Source organism: Numenius arquata, chromosome 24 (assembly GCF_964106895.1).
Source record: "Numenius arquata chromosome 24, bNumArq3.hap1.1, whole genome shotgun sequence".
NCBI lineage: Eukaryota > Metazoa > Chordata > Aves > Charadriiformes > Scolopacidae > Numenius > Numenius arquata.
The window spans coordinates 1,161,548-1,178,637 of record NC_133599.1 but is presented as its reverse complement, the minus strand read 5'-3'; the positions used below and the strand labels follow the sequence as shown (position 1 = coordinate 1,178,637).

The 17,090-nt window shown below is 49.4% G+C and overlaps 1 protein-coding gene and 1 long non-coding RNA gene across 5 annotated transcripts in view; both read left to right on the top strand.

Annotated features, from left to right (window-relative positions):
* LOC141475224 (uncharacterized) lies at positions 1-6,520 on the top strand. The gene is made up of 4 exons (XR_012463642.1): positions 1-415; positions 1,057-1,179; positions 2,575-2,629; positions 5,240-6,520. It is a non-coding gene; the product is annotated as an uncharacterized lncRNA (long non-coding RNA).
* A 611-nt stretch (positions 6,521-7,131) lies between these two features.
* RAP1A (RAP1A, member of RAS oncogene family) overlaps positions 7,132-17,090 on the top strand; it is a 35,474-nt gene continuing 25,515 nt past the window's right edge. Inside the window, exon 1 of one of the 4 annotated variants that reach the window (XM_074163286.1) lies at positions 7,132-7,229. The gene's annotated coding sequence lies outside the window, so the exon portion shown is untranslated. Of the gene's footprint in view, positions 7,230-7,950; positions 8,224-9,387; positions 9,702-17,090 lie in introns of those variants that run through there. The other 3 variants (XM_074163290.1, XM_074163288.1, XM_074163289.1) reach the window with 3 other exon arrangements.

Below are 17,090 nucleotides of genomic sequence, written 5' to 3'. Positions count from 1 at the left end.
AGTACAGGCTGTGAGGAGACACAGGTGCCTCATGCTCCCTCTTGTTCAGTGTTTGCTTTGCTGTTAACATAAAGCAACAGCCTTTCTGTAGGAAAATACCTACTCTTTGCCGAGCAAGAAGCATAAAGCCAGTATTATTAGCTTGTGTTCAGGAAGCAATCAGAAAATGAAGAGTGCTATCATGAGGCTAAGTGTTATTGTAATGGTAATTATAGTGGAGCAACAAATAAAAAGAGCTGAGAAAGAGCCTTTCCTGAAACAGCTGTTTTAAGACAAGCTCCCGCTAACAGCTGAGAGCTGGAGGAGTGAGAGACTGGAGCCTGCCAGAGGATCTCCAAGGCTATGGGATGATTAAGTCCACTTAGGAGAGCAGAGCAGCACTAATTGGAAACACACACCTCTTATCCAGCTACAGGTGAGTTCATTATTAACTCACTGATGTCTTTATAAATCCTGTTCTGCAGCCCTAGACCTGCCCCAACTGGCTCCTGGTGGCCTGGGGTAACTGGTGACCTGGGGTAACTGGTAGGGGTGCGAGTGGAAGGAGGGCTGTCTGAGGACTCATGGTTCTTGCCGTGTGCCATCCCTGGATGGTGGCAATCAGCAGGACTGACCCTGGAAGGGACCAGCTGTCAACTAAGAGACATCAGGAACAGGTAATGAGGAAATCTCATGGATCTCAAGGGGTTTCCAGCTGCTTATAGACAAGTAGCTAAATTGCTGCTTTTACCTACTAATCAAAAATTACCCCCTGGCTGTGCTACAGTCAGTGTGTGACCGTGCTTAAACAAAGTATGTGTTTAAAACCCATGAAAGGAAACATGGGAGCAAGCACTTGTTGAGTTAGACTTTCTCCTATTTCAATGTATATGACATTTAATCTCAAGGCAATGGTTGCCTCGCTGTGTGTGGTTACCACCATACCTATGAAGTCAAAGGAATGTCTCTGACTTCTTCTAGTACTTAAAACCTTAAATTCAATTTTTATTTTGATGTCTTTCTTTTTTGTTTTTCTCTATGCTTCCTGCCCCTTCCCTGTACTGCCTGATTTTACAGAATGGAAGTAGAAAAATGGGAGCTGCCTCCGTTCTAGAAACAGGCGAGACCAGCTGGGAGCTGTTGGGGAGGCTGAGGTTTGGTACCCGGGTGACACACCGAGGCACCACCTACTCGTGTGGGGTGAGCGAGTGCTTGGCTCTGAAGAGTTCTACAGGAAGAAGTTGGGTAATAGCAGAAAACATGTGGTTGACGTTGCCTTTGAGGAGTGAGCACAGTTTGTCAGCTGAAAGAATAACACTCATTATTGCTCATTTTGAACTCTGCTGTCCCAGCCTTTTGTGCTTGAGACGGAGCCTCTCCTGGCCATTGCCGTGCGGGGCTCTGGGAGATTCAACCTCCTCAGTTGGGCTTCGTCTCAAGTGAATCCAGCAGCTTTGGTCGAGTCACTGCCCAATTTGTACATGGGATAAGTGAGGGCAGAATCAGGCCCTGGGCTGTGCTGCGTTATGGGGGTCTCTGCACGGAGCCACCCGCCGGGGACACTTGTCGGGGTGTCCTACAAACGTGTCACTGCTCGGTTCTCATCAGCTGCTGTTGTGTGAGTGAATCCTGCACGGCCTCGTGCAGCCCTCGCCTGGGACAAGTAACTTTCCTCTTCACGGATGAGTAAAATATTGTTTTCACTTTCGCTGGCCAGCACACGCAGGAGGCAGCGGCTCTCTGTGTCGCGGTGGGGTGGGACTGCTCCGGTGTTTCCCCTTTGCAGACACCCATGTTTACCAGTGGGGCTGGGAGGAAGGATGAAGCAGCAGCAACTGGAGAAAGTCCAGGGGTAAAGGAACTGCAGGCAATGCATCCTCCAGCTTCCTTATCAGAGAAGAGCTGAGCTTCCAACTGGAGGCAATTTCCTCCTGGCCTCCAGGCTGCTGCCATAAAGATTATACAGACCCCCCATCACGTTTCACACCCGTGTTTCTGCTTGGCCGGGTGATTTGCAGTATGAGCTACTGCTGGGTTAGATCCCAGCCCAAGCTGGGACCACCTCCCGTTCTGTCTCCCAGCATCTGAAACGCAAAATCACCTCTCCCATCTGAAACCAGACACAGCAAACCGCTCGGTATCAGCTCTCTGCCACGACTAGACCAGCTACGGAGTGGGGAGATGCACAGATAACAGATTGCTTGGAAGACTAATTCAAATATAGCTCCACAACCAACCCCCGTGATTAAAGATGAGAGAGGTGCATGGGCTGATGGCTCTTCTTTTAGTGCTCTCAGGGTCATTTCCTTGCCAACTGTCTCCCCTGGCAGTAAATGCTGGGCTGATACAGTTTTGAACAAGTAAATTCTTGCTCTCAGAAAGCAAAGAGTGAAAGCAGCCCATTGCGTTGCCATTAGACTAAAAAATGGGAAGCCCCGTGTGCGATAACACGGAGTTCCCTGCCATACCTGAGCAGCGGGGAGCGCGATTTCTGCTTCCTTCCCCAGCGAGTTTCACAGCCCCCTATGATGTTTATTTATAAACCCCTTGAACCAGAACCTTGTATCAGTCTCTGCCTTTCTCCCTACTCTGCAGAATCGCTAAGAGCGGACATCAGACCGACACTGGGCTTTCCTGGCACATTTGCAAGGTAGGATAATGTTTGGGAAGCTGCATAAGAAGCCTCCATCCTACGTCCCTTTCAGAGAGACCAGTGGGAGTCACAAAGGAGGAAAGCCCAGGCTGCTGGTACTCATGATAAAGGGAGCCCTGTTCCTGCTGCCTCATCCTCTCTGCAGTCCCTGTGCTCACTGGTGGAGACATATTTAGGGCTGAAACCCAGAAAGTATGCTAGTGTTCGCAGGTACCAGCTGGGGTTCAGCCTCTCCTGTGTGTTCAGGCAGCTTTCACGGTACTGGCTGACTCCGGAGAGAAGGGCAGCAGCACTCCTGCCCCAGGGCTGTAGCTCATGGAAAAGCCAGCCCAGGCCTTCCCTCTGGAAACCTGCTAGACTTTTTGTGGAGCCCTGCCTTGGGACCGTCCCTCCCTCCCCAGTTCCACACCTCCCAGCTTATCTGCCTAATTATCCCGTAGCTTCACCCAGTCAGACAGTGGGCACGGAAAAAATAGGTCTGCCGTGGCCTGAGAAGGGACGGTGGTTCCAGCAGAGGAGTCTCTTTGGTCCCTTCTATCTGCTCTGCCTTTGGAGCTCACGTCCCTCCACAGACCTTGTCAGATGCTGGTGTGTGCTAAACAATCCTTTACGCTCTGATCCCTGCCAAGGACACTGCACCGCTGAGCTCTGCGGCTGCGGGGTGGTGAGGGGAGACGAGGAGCCTGCTCAGTGACCACCGTGCAGCCAAAGGAGCCGCTGTCAGTGCCAGTGATGTGCGTGTGCACCCATAACAACATAATTAAGTCATTATTCCTAATGATACACTGCAATCTCATCTGTAAAGAAAATATTATGCTTGCACGTCAAAAGCTCATGTTGAGGTCTTTGTAATGAGCATTCCCCCTTCCCCCCCCCCCCCCGATTCTTCCATGACTATAGTTTAAAAAAAACCTATTATTGTAAATTTAGAGAGGATCAATTCCTTTTTTTGTGCAATTTAAGTTCATCTAATCAGGATATGCTCATCATGCAGTCAGCACCTTTGCTTTTAACAACTAGAGCAATACTAATGTGTTATTAGCCTGTACGGTGTCAAATACGCTTTCATTTAGATGTGCTGCTGCTGTGTGTTACTGAGCTGACTTCTCTCCCTACTCCTGTGATTCCATCAGCCAGGAATCCATGCTCATTATGTGATTGCAATTTGTTTCTGGATTTCATTAAATCAGCAAATGGGCATTAGCTAGATATTTACATCAGCTGGACTTGTGATAATTTATCCAATTGGGCAATTGTTATTTTGGAATAAAAAAAAAAGTCCTGAGGGATTATGATTCATTTCCATTTCTCTGTATAAAGTCTCAGTGCAGCCCCTGCAACTCGGCTGGAAAGCCGGGGAGGAATGGCAATCCTGCTGCAGGTGCCAGGGATAACGGTGGTTTCCCTTCAGTCTTTCACTGCTGCCGCACAGTCGGAAAAGGGGCGTGAGATGCTCAATATCAATGGATTTACATCACAGAGTCCAGAAAAGACATTCTTGTGGCGGCTCGTGTTTGATATAAATAGAAAGGTTATGATAAATTATAATATTTTTTTATAAAACTGCAATGTTAAGGGCCACTGGGTCTCTTGGGCCGTCTCCAGGACGTACCAGGTTGTATCCTGTATGTGACAGGACGCAGAGACTCGATTCTCTTTGCCTTCTAACCTTGTGCTGTTGCAGAGGTCGCGTGGAGCAGCGATCCCCTGCTGGGGGATGTCAGCAGGTTTTACCCACTTCAAGCAGGTGTAAGTGATGACGTCGGTAATACTGTAGATGTCCCTGAACTAATAGGATTTGTTATAAATTGGAAAAGGCATGGAGGGAGAGACAAGGTGTGGACACAGGGTTTAACACCCTGTTGACAGACTGAATTTGCTGCCGAGCAAGCGCCCGTTGCACAAGAGATAAGGTGCAGCCGTGAAAGGGGCTCCAGCCCGGTCTGTGCGTGGGGCCGCGTCCCTCCTGCTAAAGCCTGTGGGGCTGAGAAAAACGAAAATCCAGACTTATTCCCTGTTGAGCTCAGTAGCAAAATTCCCTCTGATTGCAGCTGAACTTAGACCCCTTTGTCCTCTTCTAATCGTTTCATAACCAGGTTCACATTCATCTAACTTCATGTACTTGTACTTGCAAAGTCTGACTCAGCAGTAAATGTTATCAGCTTCCATTCAGACCTGCAGAAAGCTGAAAAAAGTCAACCTTCCCAGAACAGACATCAAATAGCAGCTTTGTCCTGCTGAGTCAGGCCCTGAGTGTGCCTGGACCCTTATTGTTTTGAAATTTAGAAGATGGTCCACAACCCATGGAATAGATAAGTGTGCGATTCATTGGATACGGTGAAATTCTTCAGTCGGTTGTGCTGAGTGGGAAAAGCTGCAGATGCATTGATAACCGGGCCAGAGTTTATTAAACCTTTAATTTTAAAGGAAACCTTGGGTAAAGCCTTGCAAAGTGTTCATATACCTCCATGTATATTGAGCCTCTTAAAGGACATAAGAGTCGTCTCCTTGTGCAGCTTCTATCTGCAGGAAGGAATTGTTTTTACTGATTTAACTGCTGTTTTAAAAGCTGTAGTTATTGGTATTTTGTCTCTGCATGTTTTCCAGACACAGCCTCATGTTTTTAACGGAGAGCTGGTAACTCCCTACGTTCACAGATTTCATGATAATCTCTGTGTTCAGAGGAAACAAGTCACTCGACTACCAGCGTTAGGCATCCCTGATGGCAGATGATGCTGCGGGAGCGGTGACTGAGGCTGGAGGGGCCGAGTCCTGTGGAGACAGAAAATGTGGAAATCCCTCTGCAGAGATCAGCTGCCTCCAGCTACACAAATTAGGAAACAGTGATTCACCTGCTCGCTCCCAGCACGGTGGTCCCTGGGGAAGGAGATGCCTCGCTAGGACCTGAGCCGTACAGAACAGGGATGTATAGATCAGTATCAGCAGCCGAGAGCTGGACCTGGAAGCAAAATTCTCTGCGCTGCGTGTTTCTAATGCAGGCACAGGGAGCGGGAGAACTAGAGCACGGTTTTCTCTCAATTAGTTGAGGGATGAGAGTGGGGACTCTGAGCTGTATTCCTCTCCTGGCCACTGACTTGCTGGGGATTTTGGATAAGTCATTTAATCTCTTTGTCTTAGTTTCCTCATCTGTAAAGCCAGATGAGTAATATTTAGCGTTTTTATTGGAGTTCCGGATGAAAGGCAGCGTGAATGCAGAAAATATTATAGCTCTCCTCTTATACGTGGGCAAACCTCCCGCTGGTGTCCCTGGATTTTGCAGGTGGAGCGAGTGGCGAGCCGGGGAGGGCAGTGGGCGCGCTGCCTGCTGCGCAGCGCTGCCGGGGAGCTCTGCCGCCGCCGCCGTCCGCAGCGTCACCTTCAGCGTCCTCCCTGTCCCCGCCGGGGATCGAGGTGACGTGCTGCTGGCGAAGGCGAGAGATCCCTCTGCATTTTAAGCAACCCTGGTGGAGAGCCGGGCGGTCAGACCATGGAAGCAATTACAGCTCTTCACGGGGCACATAGACATTTACTTTTTTTTTAAACTGGAAAAAAAAAAAAATTAGAAAATTTTACTGAAATTTATTAACTGTTGACGTTAGCTTTTCTCGAGTATGTATTTTTTATAGCTGAATTACAGTTTGTGTTAGGAGCAAGGAAGCAATGTAGCAGATCACGAGACTGTGCAGTGACTATCAACTTCTGACCCGAGCCGTTACACACGGCTGCTGTCACTCGCGAGGGACACAGAAGCAGCATCAGGATATAGGTGTGTTCTTCCCTCTTTCTGCGTTTCTCCTTGATTACAGATATCTTGTACTCCCATGTTACATTTCTTTATGCCATTTTTTTTTTTCAGATAATAAAAAATAAATAACACTGCTATTAAGTAGCCGTGTTTCAGGGAGCACGTTTTAAGCTGCGGGGGTGACAAGGGGAGGGCAGCCCGGTGGCGGGGAGGCCCGTGTGCCCGGTGGCCCTGTGTGCTGGTCCCTGTGGCCCTGAAGCTGCCACCCGTGCCCTGTCCCCGCTGCGGACATGGCCCTGCCCTCCGTAAGGCACCGCTCGGGGCCTCTCTATCCGCCGGGTCCCTGCTCTGTTCGCTGCCACCCGCTGCCATCGCTTGGCCCGCTCCCCCCCGTGGCTGTCACCGGTGAGCGGGGCGGGCGAGGACCCGGTGCCCGGGCAGGCGGGAGGGGGGTTCCCGCGGGCCCTGGGGCCGCCCGGGTGGCGAATGCCCGAGGGGAGGCCCAGGCCCAGCGGCCGCCATGGCCCCTGCGGCGGAGCCGGGACTCCCCTCGCCGGTGCCCTCCGCCCGGGGCGGGCAGGGCGGCGGGCGGCCGGGGGGGGTGGAGGTCCCCGGGGCGGGCGACGGCACCTGCCCGGGCCCCCGGGCGCTGCCGCCGGAACTTTTCGTGGGCCTCTGCGGTCACGTCCCCTCCCGCCACTCCGGCTGGGCGCCCCGGCCCGCCCCGCTGGCTCCTCCCCAGGCCGCGGCCGGTGAGGGCGGAGCGGACGCGGCGCCGCCGCCGCGCACAGCAGCCGAGCCCCGAGCCGAGCGGCGGCGGGAGGCGGCGGCGGGCGGCCCGGACGGCGGCGGGTGAGCGGGGCCGCGGGGGAAGGCAGTGGGAGCGGAGCGGTGGGGCCGGGCCCCGCGGGCGGCGGCGGCGGCGGCGACGGGCCGGTCTCCGGGCGCCCCCGCTGGGGCCTGGCCGTGGCGAGGCCGCGGGGCCGCGTCCCGGTGCCGGGGCGGGGGGGGGTCCGGGCGCGGCAGCGGGGGTCCGGGCGGCGAGGCGGTGTCAGCGGGGCCGGGCTGAGCGCTCCCTCCCCGGGGGCGCGGCGAAGCCCAGCCGGCCGCGAGGGGGGAGGCGGCTTCACCCCGGCCGCGGCGGGGCGGGCGGAGGGCAGCCCGCGGGAGGCGGCCGCCCGCGCTGGGCCCCGGCCGGGGCGGTGCGGGGCTCCCCGCCGCCCGTCCCGCCGCGGTGCCGGGGCTGCCCCGTCCCCCGGCGCGGGCTGGACACCGTCCATCTTGTGCGGCTCCGCCGGAGAGGGCGGCCGGGCGCCGGGCGGCCGGCGGGGCCGAGGCGGGGGCGGTCGGCCCTGGGCACTGCGCAGGGTCTCGCCGGGCCGCTGGAAATCACCAAAATTCCTCTGGTGTTTGGGGTGGTCGGGTGTGCGCCGCCCCGCCGCTCCCCGGGATGTAACGGGGCACGAAGGCTCGGGCGCCGGCGGCCTGGGGACCGTGGAGGTACCGGGAGAGCGGGGCGTGAGGGCGGGGTGGGCCGGGTGAGGGCCAGCCTTCCCCGTGCGCCCCCTCCTCCGCCCCGGGCGGAGGGCAGGGGTTTGGGCAGGGGGTGGTTTGGGCAGGAGGGGGTTCGGGCAGGTGGGACGAGCCGGGCCAAGGGGACAGCCCGGTGTTCTCAGCACAAGCCACGGCGGGGCAACGCGCTGGTCCATCCTCATCCTCCAGGCCCGGGGACCGGCTGTTTCCGACCACTTCAGCTCTGAGATGGTTTCTTGCACTTCCATCAGTCGCTTCAAAGAGGCAACGTAAAGAGAAACTGTTCTCTGTGCAGGGAAACTTTTGCGTTTAGGTACTTCTCGTTAATTGGCATCTTTGCCTGCGATATTCGAGCTACAGTGCGGGTGGTTTTCGTGCAAGGGTTTCTGCCAGGCTTCCGCAGCGGGAGGGCTGGGGTTTGGGCGATACCGACCAGCACAGAACTGGAATTGGCGCTTGGGTTTTGCTTTGCACACAACTTGGAAAGAGCTGCAAACAGGAAGGGCAAACTATGAAAACTCCGTATTTTTTTCCTTTTCAGTAGCTTAACAGGGAGATAATATTTCTTAAGATAGTCATTTGACTTGAAAACGCCTGTCTGCCTTCGGAGTATCGTATCAACACTCTGTAATTTCTGTTGCTTTTGTGTTTCTGTCTGAGTGGTAGTATTGCTCCGAAGTAAAAAGAGACACCATGCTATTTGAAGAGTTGAGGAAAGCGGCTGTGGAGTGGAGCGTGGCTGCCTGCCGTCAAATGTTTTGCTGTTGGGAGTTTTGTCATTGCTTTTTCTGGCTGAAACGGTCTGTCATTAACTCTCTCTGGTGCTAGTGGAGCCCTTGGATTCTGCAAGAGCTTTAACGTGGGAATTTGTGAGACTTTTAGGCAGTAACGGATGAAGCTGTGGAGAAACAGAAAGTAGTGCATTAGCAGTCAAAGGCTGTGCCGTTAGTGAGAAGTTATCTGAAATGAGGCAACTTACGGGGAGGTTTTAGATGGAGCTCCCTTGCCTTTGTGATATCTGCACCTCTTAATTTATGAAAGCGGTGGAGTTCACCGTGTCCCAAGTATGAAACGCTGTCGGATTATTCTGACATCATTATCACGTTGCTATAGTCACTTCGTTATGCTGGGAATGCCATGCTCACATCCTGTTACTATGGAAAAGATCAGAGTAATAAATAAAAACATTTAATGTTCTGTTCATCATTGTGGCAGAAAAAACGCCATTGATTTTTTGGTGTGATTGCCTGAAGACTGACAACATACTCCAGCACAAGTTTTTGATGCCGAGTTAGAAACCGGGCAGTTGTCACTGGCAGCTCTCAGCAGGTCGTCCCTTCCTCCTCCCTGTTGTCCCGGGCAGCAGAAGTTGTGAAATCCTAGTTTTGGACACGAGAACGCCTATGTCGTTCTTCAAGGTGGAGTCGACAGGAAGCGCTGCGCTCACATACGCTGCTGCTAAAAATAAGCTGTTTTCATGCGCAGTGTTTTCTACGCCCCAGGAGGAGAGGAGCGTGTGTGCTCTGTCGGGCTAAGATCAGCCACGGAAAAGTGAGTTGCGCTTCTTAAAAGTCGATACTTCTTATGGCCTTTTTAAACACAGGAGAGTGTGTGTCTGGAGGGTGTAGCTGGTCTGGTCGAGGGGCCGTGTACGGTGCGAAGGAACCTTGGTGGCACCGAGCGGGACCAACTGGTGGTGGCAGAGCCGAGAGCCACCGCTCTGGGGACGGGCAGGAAGCGGAGCTGGTGTCTCTCATCACGTGTCCGGGCTCTGGTGTGGCCCTTTTCAGGGTAAGTAGCTTTGCTGAAGATTTTAAGAGGACTCTGTGCCAAACGGACTGAATTACTAGCACAGTGTAATTCCAGTGACACGTTAATGCTTTTATTTGGAGACTCATGTTTACGCAGTTTATCAAAATGGTTTACGTTTGAAACCATAAGCTGCAAATATACAGTCCTGCCCTGTTTGTGATACATTTTGTGGCTGTTCATCCAGTCCCAGGACTGGTCTTAAAAAAATCGAGACGTAATTAGATAGCAGTAGTGTAACATGTGGACATACTCTAACATAAAAGTTTTAATTGTATATTGAATCATACTCTTAGGCATAAAAAACTCTAAATGTTTGTTTGTTCTATACGTTGCAGTGGTTTTGTACCGTGCGCGTGCACAGTGTGCTCGGTGGCACTTTGAACTTGTACTCAGTGTTTAGAGATTAGATTGCTTCTGTGCAACTTCACAGACACTTCAAAAATCATCTTAGAGAGGAATCCTAATATTCTGAGAACGGGGACGTGTCATCTGTTTATACGAGAGAAAAGGAAGTGAATCTTTTGAACGGACATAAAATTCAAACCTTTACTCTTTGGATTTGAAATATTTTTCACTTGTAGCTGAAGTTCAGAGCTGCCCTTGCTCTGGTGTTACTTGCGACCTCTCTGGAAGCAGCTGAGGAGAGCCTGGCTGGGCTCGGGCTGCCGGGGATCCGGATCAAAATTTCTTTGAGGATAATATGGGAGACTTCCTATTTTACTGCATTCTGTTCGCTTCTGATGAGCCAGATCAATGTTAAACGTCAAGCACTTCTGGTAGCTTTGTGTGTTCAATTCTGCAGAAGCAGATTCAAGAGACACCTTTTTAAAACTTGACCAAGTCCTGAGGTTGTGTTTGATTTTTATTTTTTTTTTGGCCTTGATTTCAGGTGGGTTTTGTTTGGTTTGTTTTTTAAAGAGGAGATAGTGGGGATGGTGGATAGAGTACAGCCTGAATTCATTTTACGCTGAACTCTGAAGTAGTTACTGATTTGCTTTTACTCTTTTATTTAAAAGGTAATTGGAAGTTAAACAGAATTTTAATGAAAGCATGTTTTTAAAGGGTTGCTCATAAATTGCAGTGTCAATTTTTACTTGGGCATTTGTGTTTGCACTTTGCAAAAGCTTCTGATCCTGGAAACATGACACCTAATGGCCGGGATAAGTAAGGATGTTAGAAAGTTGGGAAGAAAAGTTAATCTTGCAGAGCTATCTTGTTTGGTCCAGTCTGTCTTGTTCAGATGCTAAAACTTGTGTGAGGTGTTTTGTGTTATTTGCTCTGGTTCTGAAGCCTGGTGGCAGCCAGGATTTGAGATTATTCAGGTTCCTAGACTGCTCTCTGTGTATAAATTAACGCCCTAAAAAGTGCACATCTCAAACAGGTTTCTCCTTGGATTTTATCCTAGGATCCAGAATGCAGAGAGGATAAAGGAGGCCGTAGCTGCAGGTTGGAAGGAGACTGCAGCTGTATTAACCCATGGCCTGGTGTTCCCCCTGACTGGTTCTCTGCAAAACAAGCCTGTATCATAAGAAGTAATGTAGACTCCTTAGGTGCATCTAGTTTTTCCCTTTCTCCTTTAGATTTCTTGAGTTATACTTAAACAAGCTCTGCAGAATGTATGGTTGCTTCTGATTCATAAAATAGACAAGATCTTAGCGTAAGTGCTGGTTTCCCTTGCCATACCCTTGCTTTTTTAGAAAATGCAAATAATATGCTTTTTAGGGTTTAGTTAGTAAACCTGGCATTCAACACAGCATTTGATCCAGTAATGTGAAATTTTTAGGAGGAATCTGGTTATAGTATATAAAAAATGGTGGTTTATTTGTATTTCATAGATTATCACCAGGACTGAAAGCATCTACAAGAGTAAATGGCTTTAATGTGAGCTCTGAGGCTGCAGCCGAGTGTGCTTTGAGTTGATTTGCTTTTGCTCAGGTGTCAGAGCAGGCCATGAAGAAGCATCCTCCAAGGTCAGCGTGGATTTGCTGTGGGTGACGGTCCCGAGGGGGCAGAGCAGGTAGTAGATAGTGTCTTCCATGTGCAAAAAAAAGGTGATTTTTCAAGTTACGTGTGGTGTGATGTGTAAAGTAGTTGTTTCGTGCCTGTTAAGACCAGTTTACCCAGTGTTGTTAGAAGCAGAGGAAATTGAGAATGCTTGATGAAAGCTGCTCGTGGATGAAGAGAAGAGATGGATGGTCCACATAGATGGATGGATCCACGAAAGCTGCTCGTGGATGAGAAGAGAAGGCTCCGGGGAGACCTCATAGCAGCCTTCCAATATCTGAAGGGAGCCTACAGGAGAGCCGGAGAGGGACTCTTTGTCAGGAGATGTAGTGACAGGAAAAGGGGTAATGGTTTTAAATTGGAAGAGGGGAGATTTACATTAGATATTAGGAGGAAATTCTTTACTGTAAGGGTAGTGAAGCATTGGAACAGGTTGCCCAGGGAAGTTGTGGATGCCCCATCCCTGGAAGTGTTCAGGGCCAGGCTGGATGGGGCTTTGAGCAACCTGCTCTAGTGGAGGTGTCCCTGCCCAGGGCAGGGGGGTTGGAACTCGATGATCTTTAAGGTCCCTTCCAACTCCAACCATTCTATGATTCTATGAGGCAGGTATGATCTGGAACCTCGTGGTGGGAGTTTGGTTTTACCCCAACACCCTCAGACATCTCTGTGAGTGTGTGGCCCTGCCTGTCGCTCGGAGCCTGTCGTGTTGTATCGCTTGGTAGGGTGAGATAAATGCAGTTTCGTTGTCCCCCTTGCTCTGATATTTGCGCTCTTAGATGTTGAGGTCAGTCGGGGAGCTTTGTTAGCTGGAAACTGAGCTAGTCCCAAAAAATATATATGTAGTTTTGAGCCAGATCACTTCTTGCTGTGGCTCACGGTGTGGTTGTGCAAGCACCAGTGCTGGTCGAGGGAAGGAGTTGCAAAGAGAACAAGAAACTGTGATTCCTGCCCGTGTCTGACTTAGGGCAGTGTCTCTCTGTCACTCTTGTGCCGGGACTGCAGTGGAGGTGACGCGGTGGCTTCTGCTTTCCCTGCTGCATCTGGAGAGAGCGTGACCTGCCGCTTCTCTGGACGGTGGGTAAGTAGGGGAATATTTGCTCTCTGTCCTCAGTGGTAACGGAGTGTTGTTTGCAAGGAACAGCCTGCATTTGTGGGAGTTTATATCAAGCTGCATTTCTATTGCAACAAATTTAAGGCCTCCACTGCTTGTTTTTCAGTTGGAGCTGCTTGTTGTGTTGGTGACTTGAAAGACATCACCTGTGAGTTGGGTTTATGTGTCTGCTGGCTGGCTGGCACCATCCGCAGAGAAATGGCTCGTTATCAGAAGATATCCATGCTTTCCTGTGATAATGATAATTTTGTTAATTATTGCATATTTTCTGAGCTCCTTTCTGAGGAAAGGGGAGAGCAGGGAGAAGCTGAGCAGACCGTGGTGACAGTGGAGCATCAGTCAGGAGAGCACGTCCCTGCTTAGCTGCTGGTACCCAGTATTGACGCTGGAGCACCTTGTTCTGGTGCTGGAGCTACGGATGCCATTTCACTTCCAGGTTTGATATGAAATGCGTTTTGATCTCCAGAGCTCTGAACAGGACAGAAGGCGGTTACTGAGAGATCGCTTCTCCCCTTGCAAATATTGCAATAATTAAGGTTGTCTAAAGTAGTCCATTTAATGATATTAAGATGAAGAGGCTGTGGGAAGATGGGTGGTGTTCAAGGAGGAGGCAGAGTGTTACATTCCTAATCAGAAATGGTGTGTTTAAACTTAAATTGCATTCATCTGCTGTGGGAAGATCCTCTGAGGCGTGTGTGGGAAGAAATGGGACACCAGAAGCCTTCCCTAATTTTGATCACTTACCATTTTGGGGTTTCTAACCTCTATATTTCCAGTTTGCACTCCCAGCACTGTAGCAGCAAGCGCCTCTAGTTAAAGGTGAGCTTTAAAACTCTGTTGTTTGCCCGTGACCGTAGTGCCCAGGGCATGGCAGAGGGCTCTCTTCTCCCCGCCTCGGCTGCTGGAGCAGGCAGGGGAGCTCCGCGCCAATCTGAACGTGGCCACATGAAGCTGGTGTTTTGATGTGTGTTCCTGCTGCGCTGCGAGTGCTCCGGCAGGTACTGGGTGGTGTGTTGGGAAATACCGGCTCTACCTGCACAGGCACTTCCTCGGCACAGCTGGAGTGGCTTGACGTGAACCCGGGGAAAGCGCATATTTAATTTTTCTGATTGAGAAATCCCGGTGCTGACAAAAGCAGACCTTAGTATGTTTTCAAAACTGCTGTTTGTTTCCTTTTGATGAACAAAGCCCTTTGTCTGGGGGGAAAGTCTGACCCTCCACGGTGCTTTTGTAATGGAGAAGCAGCAGGTAACACACAGCAAAAAAGGAAGCCTCGGGGCTGCTCACAGCCCCCGGCTGCAGGTGGTGGACGTGGCTTTCTCTCCTGTTTTGCTTTGTTTGACTGAAAATACGAGGAGCCAGGCAGTAGCAGTCCTGTCGAGCAGGTGGCCTGAGTCATTACGGTTTGTTATTTATTTTGAATATTGATAAGAAGGAAAATATTTAAATCCACCTGGGGCCCTGAAACAAGAGCACTGGGTATGTCCACAGCAGTGGTTGGGTTATGGCTGAAACTTATCTTTATTAATCGCTTAAATGAGGCAGTCAAATGTGTATGCTGGCCTGGTGCTTCATACGCTCATGTAAGGAGCAGGATGAGCATTTCTATAATAGGTAATTGTCGCCCTGTCAAAAGTTACTGGGGAAAAACCTGCTTTTTGGAAATGCCACGCATCTGGTAGCACACCTCATGTTTGTCAGTCGGTTCCGTTGCTTCACTGCTGCTGCCGGAGCGCTGCAGGAAAACAGGCAGTGGCGTTTCACTGGAGAGTGGCTGGAACTGCAAACTCCAGGCTGGCTGGAATGTTTGGTTTTTTGGGTTTTTTTTGCTGAAATATTTGTTGGATCCAGCGATGTTGTGTTCTGGAGTGTTCTAATACTGAAAAAATTTGAATTTGTCATATTTAAATCAGGGTAGTGTGTGTGAACTCATAGCTATGAAATCTGCTCTTTAAAAAGATCTGAGCATCTGTGGCTGGAGCTGGCTGTGGCTGGAGCTGCGAGCGCTCCCCGCGTCTACAAGTAAGACCTCTACTAGTTTTTGTCCCAGTGAATGATCTCTATGGAATCAGGCATCTCTCACACTTTTAACACGTCAGCTGGAAACAGACCCTTACTCTGGAAAGCACCGAGTATGTGGGAGGAGCAGTTTGGCTGGATGTATTGGTTGCAGTCCCTTTTATGTTGCTTTTTATGTAATATTCTTTTCTCTAATGCAAATAAACTTGAAGTTGTAGGGAGGGGCTGCTGAGAAGAGGAAGACTTTCATTACAGACAGCTGACATGCAGAATGATATCTTTTTATATGCCACCTACCACGTGATAGTTTAAAGTAACTCATAGTTCACTGGGTAAGGTTATTGCTGGCGCAATTCTCCTTTTTGCATAAGTAGTGCCATTCCAGCACATCTTGCTTTGCCCTGAGAACTGCTGTGTTGGTATGTGCTGGGTAACCGTTACCGGGCCCGAACAACAGAAATCTGCATGGGTTTATGAAGTAAATACAGGGGAAGATAAAATAAATTTAGCCAATTGTTGCTTTCTGCTTTGGATTATAACACTAATTGTAGTTGAAAATAACATTAAGATTAAAGATACAGACTGCAACAGTTCAGACAGCATTTCTCATGAAATATTCGTGCATTTAGGGCTTTAAGCTCACCAGATCACTTACAAAGTCACAGGCATTACAGTGTTTCTACGCCTTTGTCTTGTTTCACGAATACACTGCATTGGCATATTGATCTCTAGAATGCACTCAAATTCAGAATAAAGCTTTTGCAGGAACCTCGTTTAAAATGATCAAACAGATGTTTTAATGCTCCAGGGGACTTTCCTCAATGGTGTGATTCCGAGAAAGTGGCTCTTTTCCTTTATTCTGTAATTTCAGTACTTTGTAGCCTCTATCTGTTGAATGAACTGTTTGCTCTGAACCCTCCTCATGAACACAATGCCGAGTACAACTGAATTTAGCTGGAGTGGGCGGGCGGTAGCTGAGGGTGCCATTAGCAGGTGTCAGAAAAACTAAGTCATGTCTAGAGAGCTGAGAAGCTGGCACTTTTGTTCTCCTTTTCCTCCCAAGTTCATGTTAACTGCATCTGTATGGGCAGAAGTTTTACAAAGTTCCTAAATATATTTTAAAACCGGTGGGGATATTGCCCGTGCATTTGTACGGCTGATGTATTTGTAGATTTACTTAGAAAAAACAGTTGAATGGGAGTTTTAACGTGGATGGGAGGATGTGCTAACCGAAATGGAAAGCACAGAAATTGCGAGTAACGGCAATTAACATTCAAATTAAGTGTGGTATGTTCTCAGGTCTTGCTCAGAGTCAGAACTGACTGTCTCCAGGCCATATGCTGAACAATTTTGCATACTAATAAGGGAGAGATTTTTTTCCTATTGCCTTATGTCTTATCATTTCAAAGACACATAAAAAAAAAAAGACGACTCTTTTTGTTCCTGTTTGAATACCATTGGTGAGGTGGAGGGGAAGAGCTGACCGATGCCAGTGGTACTCATCGTTAGCTGCTGGAGGATGTGTCCTCCCTTCCTTGTGAGTTAAACATAGCGTCTCTTCTGGGAGCAGGACTCCCAACTGTCCGTGGTTTTTTCTGTTGTTGTTGTTGTTTAAAGACAGCTGTATAATAATCTATTTTGGTTGTAATCAAGCTTGACCTATAAATACTGAAATGGCTCATATAAAACTGATTTAAACTATCAGAGCTATTTCCTTTAGGGGTTAGTGTCACCTTTTATTTTCCATAAAGGAAATTCCAGGATGAATTGTCAAAGTAGTTTTGTCCTTTTAAGCCCAGCAGATTCAGGAGGATTTAAAAACTTGAGGGAAGACCCGACGCAGAGGCCAGATCTGCCAGCGGTTCGGTTCTCCACCCTCCTGGCCTGAAAGCTCTCGCTGTGATGCCCTTCAGGCTCCAGCACTGAAGTGTTAATAACGTTTTTGAATATTTCTTCAGTTAAAATCTTCACATACAACGAAAACGAAATTTTCTTCTAAAAGAAAATTCAGTTCCCCTCTGCCCCCAGATTCCAGGAAGCAGCACTAGGGGACTGAGCTAACTACTGAAGGATTAAGTACCATATTAAATAACTCCATTTCTTTATAAGAAGTAGTGAAACTATTACTTTTTCCTCTATTTTATGTTAATTCTGTACATTAACTTACTGCTATTCAGGCTCCTATCAAGCCTTAAAATTTGCCATGAAAACATTTCAAGATGTGCAGTTCTGCT